The sequence below is a fragment of the Trachemys scripta genome, chromosome 2 (genome assembly GCF_013100865.1).
Source record: "Trachemys scripta elegans isolate TJP31775 chromosome 2, CAS_Tse_1.0, whole genome shotgun sequence".
NCBI classification, from domain to species: domain Eukaryota; kingdom Metazoa; phylum Chordata; order Testudines; family Emydidae; genus Trachemys; species Trachemys scripta.
In genome coordinates, this window is record NC_048299.1 from 151950557 (window position 1) to 151967619 (window position 17063).

At 40.6% G+C, this 17063-nt stretch overlaps 1 protein-coding gene across 2 annotated transcripts in view; it reads right to left on the bottom strand.

Moving 5' to 3' along the window:
- Positions 1-17063, bottom strand: part of XPO7 (exportin 7) — an 86324-nt gene that overhangs the window by 61666 nt on the left and 7595 nt on the right. The window lies entirely within an intron of this gene.

Below are 17063 nucleotides of genomic sequence, written 5' to 3' on the forward strand. Positions count from 1 at the left end.
TTTAGCGAAGACTGAAGCAAAATAGACATTAAACACCTCAGTGTTCTTGATATCACCAGTTATTAGCTCTTCTTTGCCGCTAAGTAGAGGGCCTACACTTTTCTTCTTCTTTCTCTTGCTTTTAATGTATTTAAAGAACATCTTCTTATTGCCTTTTATGTCCCTAGCTAGGTTTAACTCATTTTCTGCAAGATCTTAATAAAATACCAGTTATTTTCACAATGACAATGGACCAGATTCTCAGCTGCTGTAAGTCAGCATAGCTGCATTGGCTTCAATAGAGCGATGACAATGTACACAATCCGAAGGACAGGCCCTATATATGAACTATTAAACATTTATCTAATATTATACTTCCAAAGTTAAAAACAAAAGGATACACTTAAAAAAAATTGACAACCAACTGTATATAGTTTCACACTACTGTCCATTCTTTAATATTTTGTTAGAGGCCTGGATATAATATTTTCCTCCTAATGAATGGCCTCTCTGCCCTCTGGCAAACATTGATTCTTCTCCTCCAGTGTTCTGAACTTTGTTGAAATAAACAACTCCTTTTGTTTAACACTGTTTTCCACTTATCATGACAAATCATCCTTGTTTGTACACAAAACATGATCAGTGTCAGCCTAGCACTCAGAATAAGGTTTGTAAGTTAGGCTAACTAATCAAGCTAAGTTTGTTAGTAAACATACATGAATGGTTAGGAAAAATTATACAGTTATTCCATCTTTCATTCTTTAAAAAGTTTTTCAACGAAATAGAAGAAAAAAAAAGAAGATATGGAATCAGGACCTCCACGATCTTGAACTTTTGAGCAAAGTTTCAAGTTGGACTGCCGATGTCCCTTTATTTAAAAGATAGGCTAAACCACAACAACAGCCTGACGAGCTATTACTAGCTCCAATGTTGCAGGCAGCAGTACTGAAATTCCTTTTTTAGCGATTGTTCACTGCTTAGCAGGTAGAAATGCAGGCCAGCTGGAGCTGAAAGGGAAAAGATTTTGGGTAGGTCTACAATGGAGATGGAAGGTGAGAGTTCCAAGCTCAAGCAGACACACCTGCCTTTGCTCTGATCCAGCTAGTACACTAAAAACAGAACAGTTGCTGTATGGTGCAAGGGGCTAGCTGCCTGAGTATGAGCCTGTCTGAGACCCTAGGACTGCATTCAGGGTAGCTACACTTCACAGCTAGCACACTAACCATTGATCGAGCTCATGTGAGTATGTCTACTTGAGCTGGAAATTACACCTTCCAGCTTTAGTGGCGACATACCCATAATCACTCTACAATTACTGAGCATATGCTGTGATGTATAACAAATGTTCAAGCAGAGGTGAACAAAGCAAAGAAAGATGAAGATTTGATTAATTTAAAACTCGATCAACAGGCAGAAACATTACCGCTATCCAACCCCAGAAGAGTCTGCAAAAAACTGTCCTTGTTGGGGATGAAAGTTAACACACTGTCATGCCATTTAACACACAAGCTTTCCTTTCCACTTTGGAAGCCTAGGTTCCAACTGTAGCATAAGCCACAAGGTGAAGTCGTTTTAGCCTCTGAAGGGCAATAGGTCCATATCTATAAATTCACAGTGCAGTTGGGAACAATGCAGAGGAATTAGCAATCTACTCAGGAGAAACAGGAGGTGCACGAGAAAGCGTGCAGAGCCCTGGTAAAGTTGTGGAGAGGACGGGGAGCTTGCACAGCCCCTATTCTCAATGGCCCCCATTCAGAAAAGCATGTAAGCATGTGCTTGAAGTTCCTATGCCTATGACCTTAGAAGCATCATCAGTTTACTACTTTCACAAGCACCAAATTCAAACACTGAAACTATTCCTGCCCATTCCTCTGGAGAGCTTTATTTTAATTTTGTGTCACAATAATGTTGCTGTCAAGGTTCATCATCATATACAGTATACAACATTAGAAGACACTACCATTAAGTCTCAGGGCTTGTCTAACTTTCCTGAGTGTGTCTGTGCAAAGTGATAACACTGTCAATTTAATGCACATTGGATTAAATCTGGACTAAACCAGTCTAAGGCCACTTTACTTCCAAACGACAAGCTCCACATGGGGGTTTAGTGCACATTAGCTTCACATCTTTAGTTAATTCATCTTAACTTTGAGTGTCCCCATGTAGATATGCCTCATGTTAAAATTAGCCTGAAACTCCCTTAGCTTGCCCAAAGTATCCACGTGCAGAAGGGACATCATGTAAAGGAATCTTTTATGGCACATATACAGGAATACCAAAGCACAATAGGGCAACTGAAGGATGGAGTGGATGGCTGAACTTGGAATTTCCTTCTATTTGTCAGATTCAGTCCATGAATGGCAATATTATGTTTTAATTGAATGTGCTCAACAGCCAGAAAACATTCACACTACACACTGTAATCCAATCAGATGACATTCTCTGATGAAAATCTTTTAGGTGCTATTTTAGGGAGATCCTCACTGATGGATATTTCTCTCCTCGCATGCTTTAACTAGATCACCTATTCCATTAATAAGCAGAACACTTCAACTGTTCCAATGCTATATTCCAAGTTTGCAATGCTAAACCTTCAGCATACTCTACCAAAGTTGCAGTGAAAGAATACAGGAGTTTCTTCTCCCTCCTCCAGCAGAGACCAAGAGAAAAATCAGACTAGCTTTCCTCTAGCAGTAACTAATTTTCTGAATGTTGCATGATCTGCTGTTAGGAGTAACAAATAGGAGGGGATTATTTAACTTCAGAGACTAGGCAATATCTGGTGTTTTTAACCAACATTAAAATACCATGTAGTATAGTGATTATGTAGAGCAGGAACCCTGTATATATTAGATAAGGGCTAAAGTGTGAGACAGCAAAGTATTCAAAAGTTAATATGCTAGTTGAGTTCTACAATTTAAACACAAACAATACTAAAATGAGTGGAAGACACCTAAGCAGAAGGGGACCCAAAGGAGAGAGGATGTCAGAAAGTTACAAAACCACATTTATGTCCATCACAGCTTTCATTCAAGAAATGCTTTTTATAAACACTAAGCCTCATAACACACTTGAGATCAGAATCGATCCATTTAACATGTGTGGAAACAGAGGCAGAGCAGTTAACTGACAGTGTCAAATGGACGAGCATCCAGTAATCCTGGCTGCCGATGTTCTGTTCTTGTCACTAGACGATACTTCTACTTAGTAACACACTACTTTGCAACAGTGTCACAGCAACTTAGGTTGCCAATTTGGACACAAAGAAGAGAAAAACTGAGTCACTCAAAGTAGTGAGGAGGTCATCAACTCTCTCCCCTGCCAATGCACGATTGTTCCCAAAGTTACAGTATTGTAAAATACTCTGTTGTAAACACTCTACTTAGAGACCTAAAGTATCCTATGTAAAAGTGGTAAAATGTCAAATTTCTCTTATATTTCACACTGTGTTAAGTAAGGCCATAAGATAGCTTGAAACTTCAGTCATTTCTTAGATGGAGTATTTGTTATAACCTCATGTTTAAACGTCTCTGATCTAGGAGTGAATTTTTCATATAACCACATCTCGTGACACCATAGGACACTAGATGAAAAAGCAAACCACTATCACATCCACATTTGCTAACAGTTCTGCACACTCACCGTTTCTCTGATTAAATACTTAACTCATTTAACATTTCCATTTTCTAGTAAATTATGTTTAAGTTTTCCTCCCCTAGTCTTCCTGTTATCTTCGCTGCACACAAATTATCAGGATTACAATTTATTTGTAAACAAGCATTTTATTGCACACACCGGATGCATGCTGAAGACTTTCCATGTTACATGGATGGTATTTTCTAAATGTGGGGTGAAACTGATTATTCTAAGACTCATAAGTAAAATGTAACAATAGTGCATTGAGTCAGTAGCTATTCACACTCCTCAGACCAGACCTACATCTAAAGAAGAATAGACTCAGAGCAGAAACAGCTATAAAGAAAGTTGACTATAGCTCCTTCCCATTTGACGGTATCTATTCCTTACTAGCTCATCACCCTGTACGAATCATACAATTTTAACAAGTTTGTTTGTACACCTAAAAACCTTAAAAATATGCAGAGATAAAAGAGCAAACATTTTTTCCCTCTACCCTCCTGTGCTCCCATTAAGCTAAATAAAATTTAAGTGTTGAATTTTAACTGACAGGGTCCCCCATCACAGCTGCAAAGTGCTTTGAGATCCTCTGACGAAAGGTATTACACAAGTGCAACACACCATGGCACTGTTTGAAATAGCAAACTTCTTGATTCAAAGACATCATTCCATCTGTTGTATAAATCTTCTCACTGAGGAAGAACACATGAAACACAAACCTGAGAAACAAATGAGCAGATCAATATCCATTTTTGGGGAGGGAAATGTAAGTTCTCTCTTGGGCCAAGACCACTGTAACATGTGTTTTGAAACACCCCATCCTGTTAGCAGGCGGGGATCTTGTTGGGGAATAGCTAAGGGGATACCGTTGACTGACTGAGGCAGGTAGCTCATTATCTTAGCAAGATTAAGGGAGGAATTCTACAGATGATCTAGAGTGTGGGCTGAGCATTCCTCAGATAGGAAACACCAAACCTTTGAAGGCCTGAGATGAACTTTGTGTGCATCTGAAGAAGTGGGTTTTTACCCACGAAAACTTCTGCCCAAATAAATCTGTTAGTCTTTAAGGTGCCACCGGACTCCTCACTGTTTTTGGGTTATTTGTTTCTTTCTTTGTTAATACGCCAAACTCCAGGAAGGGAATGAGCTTTTTATCCTACAGTGTGTGAACTTTGCTTGAGAACGGTTAGGGAAAGGCATCTGCTTACAGCTGCATACAGTTTTAGCCCTAAGCAAATTTTAGCTAGATATAGTTTCCAGGTTTTTTCCCACCCAGGTCATCCATTTCTGAAGAGTATGATGGTATTTTTTTTTCCATCTTTTTGTTTTTAATGGAGTTGCTGACATAGGCTCAGTGAGAATTGCCTCAGTACTGATGAAAAGCCAAAAGTTTTAGGCCAAAAAAACCCCCACCACACTATTCAGGGGTCTCAAGTTAGGTGCCCAACCAAGTCTGATCTTCAAAAATTCTGAGTATCCAGCAGCCTCTGTTGACTTCAGTGGGAGCTGCTGGTTCTCAGAACTTTCGAAACGTCAGCCACTGACTTGGAGGCCTTACTCTGGTGCCCATTCTTTAAAGTCTCTGCTCAGTGCTTTCCCAGTGAGAATGAATATCTGTGGAGCTGACAGAGTGATAAAGCATAAAAAGGAGACTGAAAAAAGTTAAGGCAGAAAGCATAAAAATAAAATTGTCACCAGTGTTTTCCACACATCAAATATAAACAGTGTGTGATCATCTTCAAATGATAAATACCCCCAAGAAAACAGCTACTGAAAAAGGAGGTTTCAGGATATGGCTGTGGAATTGATCCTATATTACATGGTGGCTTAAGAAACACTCTTTGCATACAAGGGCTGCAATAAGCTTTAAGCAGGTTTAGTTCAATGGATTCTGACTTAGCCGTGCTGACAGTTCCCGTTTCAGATAATCGAGGAAATGTATGCTGCATTTGGCACCTCTGGAATGGTGGTTGAAGCATGAAGGGACATATGTCTCTTCAGTGCATCTGGCATGTAAATATCTTGTGATGCTGGCTACAACAGTGCCATGCAAACTCCTGTTCTCACTGTCAGGTGACATTGTAAATAACAAGAGGGCAACATTATCGCCTGCAAATTGTAACTAAACTTGTTTGTCTGAGCGATGGCTGAAGTAGGACTGAGTGGACTTGTAGGCTCTAAAGTTTTACACTGTTTTATTTTTGAATGTAGTTTTTTTGATATATAATTCTACATTCGTAAGCTCAACTTTCATGATAAAGAGATTGCACTACAGTATATTTTTATTAGATGAGTTGAAAAATACTATTTCTTTTGTTTTTACTGTGAAAATATTTGTAATCAACAATATAAAGTGAGCACTGTACACTTTGTCTTGTGTTGTAATTTAAATCAATATATTTGAAAATGTAGAAAACATCCAAAAATAAATAAATAAATGGTATTTTATTAGTGTTTCAGAGCGAGATTAATCGCGATTAATTTTTTTAATCACTTGACAGCCCTACTATTTATGCACTTCCAGCACATTACAATTATTTATTGCAGTAATATCCGTAGGGATCTCCTTGCATCTTTCAGGGAATCAATAAAAAATCCCCATTTTCTCCCCTAAAGCAAACATTCTTTTGACCAAGGTGGGCTGGATGGGATTTCTTTGAGAGAGTCTAGCAATGCCACTCCTACTCAGGTACTGTAGAACAACTCGAGGCACCTGTTACAAGGTGATGAACATATTGCCTATGCAAAATTCCCAGCACTTGCTGACTCAGAGAGGTAAATACCAGACTTGGGAATCCAACAATGATTTGTGGCATCATTTCTAATTTAGCACGGGCTTGTGCTGTGCACAGATTTTCCTGAGACGCAAGGTCAGGGGATGAGTTTCCTTACAAGTGGTAAAATGTGTAGTGTTTCCAGGCAGATCACTCAAAAACCTACAAAAGGGTACATATATAGTTTTAGACATGCTGCAAGATCTGTCCTTCCTCACTGACACCTACCATAAATGAGCTAATACAGCTTATCACTTCTTTAGGACCAAAAAGGCACTCAACCCTACATTGCTCATAAACAGAGGCAATCCCTGCACCAGGGAGCTTATAATCTAAAGAACAAGAATGAGAGAGTATAAGTAGGAGGTGAAACTGCTGACATACAAAGTAGAAACTATTCAATAAGCTATTCAAATGCAAACAAATATCACAGCATAATTTCACTGAGACTCAGCTCTGGTTTTCCAACAAGGACGACAGTTGGTTACAGGGTATTAAAAGGAGGAATGATAATCATGTGCTTAGTTTAGTAATATAAAAGCGTGCCTCCAGTGAGTATGCGATGCTTATGCTAGTGGCACTTACATATATAGCAAATTGCATCCCAATTTGCAAGTGAAAACAATAATGAATTTAAAAAAAAAAAAAAAAAAAAAAAGAAGAGGCATGGCAAAGGCCCATTTAGTCCCACAAAATGAAATGGATAAAGATAAACCCTCCTATGAAGGAGCAGATCAACTGACTTCCACTTCTGTCTGATCAGCTGGAAACAACATGTATTTCAACCAGTTGTGTTCTGGGTTTGCAGTTTTGTGACACACTTAGAAATAGCAAGATCCAAATAAACACAGTAGAGACTCCTCAAGCTCAACTCAAATCATAGTGCTTTAATGAAGCAGTAACCTGACCCATTGCATAAGTGGAGCCCTGCAAATCTGCAGATATCTGCTTTATATCCACATCTGTGGATATCTGCGGACTATGTTTGCAGATCACGGACCGTATGCGGATACACATTTTTATCCATGCAAGGCTCTATGCATAAGTACCCCAAGAACTTGTAAGAGGAAAAGACGCGCTTGCAACTTACCCTCTGTTTTAGAAACTTATGAAGCAAGAAATATGTATAATGTGAACAATTCTTAGTTGCACTTACATAGACTAGGAGCTTAATCTGGCTAGAAGTTTTACATGAAGCAAGTCTGAAAGTCCTGGCTCTTGCAGATAGTTAACTAAAATTTAGATGATCAATCCAAATAATTCATATTAAAAATATACCTCATTGCAAGGCACTTAGATCAGGGGTTCTCATACTGGAGGTCGGGACCCTTGAGGGGATTGCGAGGTTATTACATGGGGGGGTCACGAGCTGTCAGCCTCCACCTTGAACCCCGCTTTCCCTCCAGCATTTATAATGGTGTTAAATATATATATATAAAAAAGGAGTGTTTTTAATTTATATGGGGGGGAGCAGGGGGAAGGTCGCACTCAGAGGCTTGCTGTGTGAAAGGGGTCACCAGTACAAAAGTCCGAGAACCACGGACTTAGATGTTCAGACACTAGTAGTAAGCTACTTCACAAGAATGATGTATGTCCAGGGTCTCTTGTTATTTTCCCCACTTTAAGAAACCTTTTGGTGCTGCTCATTACATGAAAGTGAGACACTACCTTATTCGATAAAATTGATTTTAACCAATTAATTCCTGTAGAAGTTAGCACTTCCTCTGTATTCCTACCCACTACATTTGATGAAGGTCAACCACCATTTCCAACTGAACTGGAACAAGGCAAGTAGTGCAGCCACTGTGAGCATCACTTGTTCATGCAGGAGTGAAACCACTTTGCTGGATATACAGTATAGGGTGATCAGATGAAAGATGCCAACATCTGGACAAGTCAAGGTCCTTTTTTCAAGTCTCTGGTGTCTGTTTAACCACAAGTTAATAACCCCATAGTGTTTTATGAAAACAGGGAATATAATCCTATGTAATCCAAATAAACATTCCCCATTTCAGTAAATCAGGTGCTAAGATCCAGGATACTCATGAGTAGGGCCCTATCAAATTCACAGACCATTTTGGTCAATTTCACGGTCATAGGATTTTATAAATAGTAAATTTCATGATTTCAGCTATTTAAATCTGAAATTTCAAGGTGTTGTAATTGTAGGGGTCCTGACCCAAAAGGGAGTTGTGTGGAGGGGTGTTGCAAGGTTATTGTAGGGGGGCTGCAGTACTGCTACCCTTACTTCTGCACTGCTACAGGCAGTGGTGCTGCCTTCAGAGCTGGGCGGCTGGAGTGTGGCAGCTGCTGGCCAGGAGCCCAGCTCTGAAGACAGAGCCACCGCCAGCAGCAGTGCGGAAGTAAGGATAGCATGGTATGGTATTGCCACCCTTACTTCTGCGCTGCTGCCTGCTGAGCTGGGCCCTTGGTCAGCAGCTGCCACTATCCGGCCGCCCGGTTCTGAAGGCAGCAGTGCAGAAGTAAGGATGTCATGGCATGGTATTGCCACCCTTACTTCGGTGCTGCTGCTGGCAGTGTGCTGCCTTCAGAGCTGGGTGCCCGACCAACAGCAGCCACTCTCCAGCCACCCAGCTCTGAAGGCAGTGCAGAAGTAAGGGTGGCAATATCGCAACCCCCCCTAAAATAACCTGGTGACCCCCCCCCTGCAACTCCCTTTTAGGTCAGGACCCCCAATTTGAGAAATGCTGGTCTCCCCTGTGAAATCTGTATAGTACGGGTAAAAGCACACAAAAGACCAGATTTCATGGTCTGTGACTTGTTTTTCCATGGCCATGAATTTGGTAGGGCCCTACTCATGAGACATTCCTAAGCACAGAGGCTACTTCCACACAGTTACTACCAATATTTAACTACACACATTTGTAAAGGGGTTGGAAACACTTTTCAGATTTTCCTATTGAAAAGAAATTTATTCCTGAGACATCTAGCTGTTAAAAGCATTTTAGAAAAGAAGTTTGTTTTTTAGAAAAATCCAAATACATATCGCTTTTTAGACACCTTGAGTGGCAGGGTTGAAAGAAGATGTGCAACCTTTGTTTTCAGAACTCAAAATTGGACAAATACGGCAAACGCTCACTGTGGTTCTTCACTTCTTGAGGTCTCTTAACCATAGATTCATTAACACATCAGAGGCTTGGACAGAATCATCACCATTTGCAAGCACAAGGAGCAACAGTGAAAAAATGGGTTATCTTGGTTGACATGGATTAAAACCACACACACACACTGCCCCAAACAGATCAAGAGTTAGGGAAGGTAATATTCTGATTGGTAAATTGGCAAAATAATCCCTGGAGTGCACCATCTGAGAATACCGCAGTTCCAAAATCCTACTTTTTAGTTAGTTTTTAACTAAATAAGATTTCTTTTGTAAATCCAGCAAGAAGTCTTATAGGAGTGAACTGCTTCTAAAGACACAGATCAATTTTCCCATACAGACTTGCATTTTGTTATAAAGAGGGGGAAAAGGTTTTGTAATCTCTTCCACTCTGTTTGGGACACAGGAGTGGAAGATAAGGAATTTCATTGGGCTTTGGTATTTGCAATGGGAAAATAAGATGAGTCAACTACAGTACTAATAACGTTTGCTTTCAAATTGCTTTCAAATTTCAAATCCATGAAGAAACAAACTGGCTTTCAAATTCCTGGATCATATTTCCCCCCTAAACTAACAAGAGCTACAGACAACATTTGGGGCTTTAGCTGTGCAAAAAGAAGCCAGCCTTCAGGTGCAATAATCAAAAGCGCGCAGAGTCTTCCCCTGCTATACATTTCACAGTGACATTGGTGATTGACAGTATGTTCCAGACATGCAAGACACTACAGAAGTAATATTTTACCTAAATGGGAACACATTACAAAGAAGCCAACATTTAAATCAAGGCAAGCCCGAGCCATGCCTATGCAGATTCCTTAGGGGTGCAGAGCTGCTCTCTCATCCAGATTTAAAAAAAAAAACAAAACAAAAAAGCCACCCCTGAGACGGGTGCGGAGTTCCATAACCAGTGAACACCTTGGAGGTGTAAAGCCTCTATGGTACTGCTGTATCTCTTCATCCATAAAACTGCAGAAGCTCAGCAAAGCTTGCAAACTTATCTTTAACTTACTGATTTAACTAGAGGCACTTTAGAACATTATCCTCTACTGATATTTCTTCTTTAGCAGTGTTCTCAAGTACAACGTCCAAGGACTATAACTCCTGCAATCACCAAGTTCACAAACACACCCAGCTAATGATACAAAACCACAGAGCCTTCAAATAGGAAATTAAGCCAAAACACTTGGATGATACAGAAATAACACTTCACTTCTACCTAATGTGAACACAGAAAACAAAACTATTAATTCAAAGTGACAGGTTACTGGATAGACCAGTAAAGAGGTATATTTGAGAACCATGCATTAAGTACCGAAAATGCCACTGCAGGAGAAAAATAAATCCTTCACAGATCTGCAAGTACAGTGAGAAGGTATACCAATGAAGAGCTCATTTTACTGGCAACAGATGAAAACGATGGAGGGATTAAGAGATGGCTCTGAAGTGGCAGCATTCCACTAATAGGAAAATGGTGTCTGCTGTTTTTATAGTGATCTTACTAACAAGTGAAAGTGTGTGGTCCACTGATAACTACAATAAGTTGTTAAAAGGATACATTTATCTTCTTGAATAAGATTTTTATGAACTTATCCACTTATTGGATGGATTTGCTGGGCACCGGTGTACAGTAACTTCTCACTTAAAGTCGTCCCGGTTAACGTTGTTTTGTTAATTAGAGAATATGCTCATTTAAAGCTGCACAATGCTCCCTTATAAAGTCATTTGGCAGCCACCTGCTTTGTCCACTGCTTGCAGAAAGAGCAGCCTGTTGCAGCTAGCTGGTGGGATCTTGGAACCAGGGTGGACTGGCAGCCCCACTATCAGCTCCCCGTTCCCCTAAGTTTCCTGTACCGTAGCCGCCCAGCAGGCTATTAATTGCCAGCAGTTCACTTGTCCCTCCCCCCACTGCCATGTGCTGCTCCTGCCCTCTGCCTTAAAGCTGCTCTCCATAGCCTCCTGCTTGCTGTGCAAGGGGGGGCTAATGTTAGGGGGACCCCCCTCCCTGCTTCTGCATCCCGCTTACCCCATTTCCATAGAGCTGGGGGGACACGACAGGGCTCAGGACAGAGGGACCTTGCTGACAGGAGCTGCTGTCTCAACTTTCTGATCTATTTAAAAAAGGCAGTGTACTTAGAGTGGGGTCAGCGTACTTAAAGGGGCAATGCGCATCTCTCTCTCTCTCAAACACGGTGTGTGTCTCTGTCTGCCATGCTGTCCCCCCTCCCTCCATTCCTGCTGCCTTGTAGAGCGTGAGGCTACATTAACAACGTGTTAACCCTTGAGGGCTTGGCAGATTGCTAGTTCATCATTTAGCCGGAAAGGCATTCCCTGGGAAATATCCCACCCTCTGACTTCACCACCTCAACCAAGCTTCACAGTCATCATCACTGTGTACCAGTATTAAATTGTTTGTTTAAAACTTAGTGTGTGTGTGTGTATATATATAAAATGTTTATATAAAAAACATTTTTTAAAAATATATTTAAAAAATTCCCTGGAACCTAATCCCCCCTACTTACATTAATCCTTATGGGGAAATTGGATTTGCTTAAAGTCGCATTTTTCAGGAACATAACTACAACGTTAAGCAAGGAGTTACTGTAGTTACAACCCCATACATGGGTGGCTTTGGTAGGTTTGGCAATTTCCCAGGAGAAACTAGTTTAGAACAGGGCACTGGTAAATACCTGTTTAAACAGGAAAACCGGGAAAATAATCGCATCACTGTCTAGCAAGTTCAGCAAGCATAGAATGAATCTTTTCAAACTTCAGATACTTCCATTCAAAACTGAGGAATAGGCTTGGTCTATCCACTACATCAAAGTTGGTCTTCCTATACAGGATGCTGCATAGCCAAACGGACCTGGACTGGAAGTCTGCAACTCTGCATAATCCTAATTGCTTAGTGCTTCAAAGCCTATAACTCCACATTATGTCGTTTTCATCTAATCAAAAAAAGTTTTGGACATTTGCTTATATCAGAGGTTCTCAAACTGGGGGTCGGGAACCCTCAGGGGTTGCGAGGTTATTACGGGGAGGGATCACGAGCTGTCAGCCTACATCCCAAACCCCACTTTGCATCCAGCATTTATAACGGTGTCATAAATTAAAAACACTTTATATATTTAAGGGGGGGGGTCGTCACACTCAGAAGCTTGTTATGTTAAAGGGTCACCAGTACAAAAGGTTGAGAACCACTAGTTTATATAATATTGAAAAATGAAATGAGTCATGACATGTATAACTTCCTTGAGAAAATACTGAACCAAAACATAGACGTTCTGATGCTCAGTATTATAGTTACATATATTAGTAGAACATCCACTGCAATTTTACTTTTTATCTGTACATTAAATTAATCTACATATCTACAGCCTTATGTAACCACAATCTGAATACGGTAACTAAAGTTAAACGTAACGTGGAGTGCATTAACAAAGTTTTTAAAACATGGAACTAACTAGTTTTTCCTGGGGCAGTAAAAAAACCTCATGATTTTACCTGGTAAAAATCACCTCTGGTAAATATCATCCCATCCCTGGGCTTTGGAAAAGGGTTAAAAAAGTTATAGAAAACAATATGGGTCACTTCCTGCTTAAAGAAGAGAGGCTGACCTAGAGAATTCCAGCCCTCCCTTCCATCCAATGATCTATTCAATAGCAGATATGGGGAGCATTACAATTTATGCTGACAAGTCACTTTACAAATGGACAATCAGAGGCAATATCGTATTTTAAAGAAATCTGAAGAATGTACTTTATCTGTTACCTTACTCCCCCAATGTTTTCCTCCACCTGAGGAAAATTATTTTGACGAGACTCAAAAATATACAGGCATACTGTCTGAATATAGCAGATTAAAGTTCGTTCCTCTAATAAGTGTTGAGAGTTACAAGGTCAATATACATTTTCTGGCATTTGTGAATTAAAAGAGATTTCACATTAGTGAGCACCATAGAAATGCTCATAAAATATTTCAAGAGCTTTACATTTTTACATCAATTTTCAAGTATTTAACACAGAAGTGCAGAGAAAGCTTTGATTGCAAATGCCTTCCAGTCCAGTCACTATGGATTATTCAGATTTCATTTTTTTTTTTTTTTTTTTTTTTAAAAGTAAAGAGGATACCTGGCTGCCAACTGGACCTTAATAGTTTCAATTTATAAAGCAACCTTGCACCTTTATAAAGCATGCCACAGGCCAGACAGTGGCTGCCTGAATGATCAGCCAATTAAACCCAAGACTGTACAAGTGATTAATTAAAGATGTTAATGAGTACATTCTCAACATGCTTATACCTGATTTCATAAGGAGGCACAAAAGGAAATGTGGCTCAAAGGACTCAGGAGAGGGGTTGGAGCTCCTTGTTTTCACCCCAGGTTTTACATTAAATCATTGCGTAGTCTTGGACTAGTCCCTTAGCCAGTCTCAGTTTTTCTCTTCTGTAAAATGGCGATTGTAACATTTCCCTCCCTCTTTGTAAAGCACTTGGAATATGTACAGCACTTTGCGGGCACGAAGTATTATGAGGAGAAAAGAAAAGAGCAGAGGAATTCCATGATGACACAAGGTGTGGTGAGGGGAGCAGGAAGATTTTTAATCTAAGAAAAGATTTTTAAAAAAGGACACCCTTGGGGAATGGGAGTGGCTTTAGAAAGACAATCGCTTACCTCGTGAAAGTGCATAACTATTCCATGTATTTAGAAAAAACTGATAATTAGAGATTTGTACTTGGGCAGTTGAAGCATGAAATGGAGAAGGGAATAGTGTAATTGTTACTGACCACGTTATCTTCCTGCTTGTCTAGCTAAACACATGTACATTGTCTTACCGACACCTCGGACTTGACAAGGTGGGATTTTCACAGGCACCCAACTCCCATTTGAAAAGTCTCCCCTTACACAGATGTGCTATTAGCGACCGGTTCTCCATCACTAGAAATCAAATATCAGCTTGCATTCAGACAACTTCAATCTACTTGATTTAGGCAGCCAGCTAATTACACAATCTGCCTGTCCTGTTCTTGCATACAACTTTTTGTTTGATTTATGTTGTTTCTGTGTTTTTAATAAAAATATATATTTTTAAAAACGTCTTTAGCAATGTGGGGCAGGGAGAGAAGAGGGGCTAGATGCTAATTTTAAGAAGTCTTGGTTTGGAGTAACACAATTAATCTTTAAATAACAAAAGTTAAAAGGGAGACAGGGTAAAATGCTCTACACATGAGCAGCCCAAGTCACCTTAGAAACAAGGGCATGGGAGGAAAGTTCAGAGCCACACTTCTCATTCACTGAGATTACAGCACTGAAATGCAATTTTATGGCTTATATTACTACAAACTGGCTGTGGGTTTAGGTGTTTGCCACACACAGGGTAAGTTTTCAGTTCTCTGGAACTCTGCAGCCAGAGTATTATGCGGGCACACAATATAACACTCATTAATTTGGCACAGTGTCAACAGAAAGCTGTGATGTAAAACAAGTGTTGCATTTCGGATACAAAAAGTGATTTGAAGCAGTGCACTTCATTCCATGCCCAGCTGTAATTAGCCAGGTTTGCAGCTGATGTGATGCAACCCAGACCAGTGACAGGTAACAAGATACTCTGGTAGACACAGTGGGTATGCCTACACTGCAATGAAAAACCGGCAGCTGGCCCGGATCAGCTGACCCAGCCTCACAGGGCTTAGGCTGCATGGCATAAAACTGCAGTGTAGATGTGCTGGCTCTCGAGGGTTAGAGCTCTGGGGCCTTCCCTCCTTGCAAATGTCTCAGCGCCTGGGCTCCAGCCCGAGCATCTATGTTACCACTTTATAGCCCCCAGCCCAAGTCAGCTGACCTGGGCCAGCCGTGGGTGTTTTATTGCACTGTAGACATACCTACCCCCAGTCTTGTCACTGGCAAGTGCACCCCAAAATGCTGAAACTGTCAATTAGCTGCTAAAGCATATTTTCTGTTTTGCGGTGCCTGGCTAGTCGACTGGAATCTGTTAGCTCTTAGGTGAATGGCCCTCAAGCCCACTTTTTACACTGTGACATCAACTCATTTTTCTAGAATAGAGTAACTGATTAGAAAAAAAGATAAGTAACTGAGCAGGTACATTCACTATCTCCATTCTATACATGCCATCACAGCACAGTGAAGGGATGAGTGCCTTAAAGAGCAGATGCTGAACCCTACCTTTACTTCCCAAAATGCTTTTGGCTTTCAAAATCTACCATAGGGGGGAAAAAGAGATTTTCTTGGGCCCAACCCTGAAAGGTACTGAATGCCTCCAGCAAGGTGCTGAGCAGCTTCAGTTCCCACTGGGGACAATGGAACTTGAGGATACTCAACTTCACCCAAAATCAAGTACACTGTCAATTCACGTGAAAGATTCATGTTTTGAAACAGACTATTTAAATGGGAGGCTGATGCCCTGGTTCTGATAACGAAGGGGCGAACACAGCCCCACAATATGTCACAAAATTACCACATTAGTTATAGGGAGCATGGAACAGACTTCAGATATTATGTTTGCTTCCATATCAAGCTGCAGTCTTGACATTAGCAGAGATGTTTTCTAAGTGGGTGGTTACTACGTACCTTTCACCAAAAGTTCTAGGAACTAGTGTGCACTTGGGGCAGAGCGGAGAAAAGCAACAACAACCAGAATTCTTATCTATCACCTACCTGCATGCAAATCTGAGGATATCTATTACTCCTGGGGGAATTCTGCGCCAAAACATTAAAAATTCTGCTTTATTTTGACAAATAAAATATGAAATATAATCACACTGATTTCAATTATTTTGGTAATATACTTAAACTACAATACAATGGATGGAGAATGGGAGTTTGGAGCATTGGAGGAAAACCCCAACCTGCCCTGTCTAATAGTAGTGTAATGTAGCTACTCTGAAACCTGTAGCTAGTATTGACCATTTACTTCTAGTTATTAGTCAACAACTATATGCAGCCATATGCTCCATGTTACATCATATGCAACCAAAGAGCCAGTGAGGGCTGGGGACTCAAACTCACAATTTATATTGACTACTGACCATCTCCAGAAAGGTCAGTAGCAAACAGTTCATGGAGCACATTTTGATAGGAAATTTTTTTCAGTTCAAAAATTTAGACCAATTCTAATCACTAAAGCACCATAAGCATTTATAAGGCCACACTGTCCTTTACAACTGACCACTCTGGCAATGTAAAGGAGCTTTAAAATTTTTACACCTGTTTTATACTCCTGGGTGGAATTCACGGAGAACAATGGGAACAATTCACTAAGCAGGCAGACTGCTACACACTGCTCTGCCTGAGGAAGCCTGCCCCGCGCCCTCCTCAGAAACACCCCAAAGCCCTGCCCCTCCATGCCAAACGTGCCGCAATAGTGAGCAAGAGGGACAGTGTCTCTCACACACACGCACAACTGCCCAGCCCAACCTCCATACCCCCTGAAGTCATTTTTCTGCAGGGAAGCAAAGAAATCTGCAGGGGCCATGAATTCTGCGCATGCGCAGTGATGCAGAATTCCCCCAGGAGTACCACATGCACTCAGAATAATGCA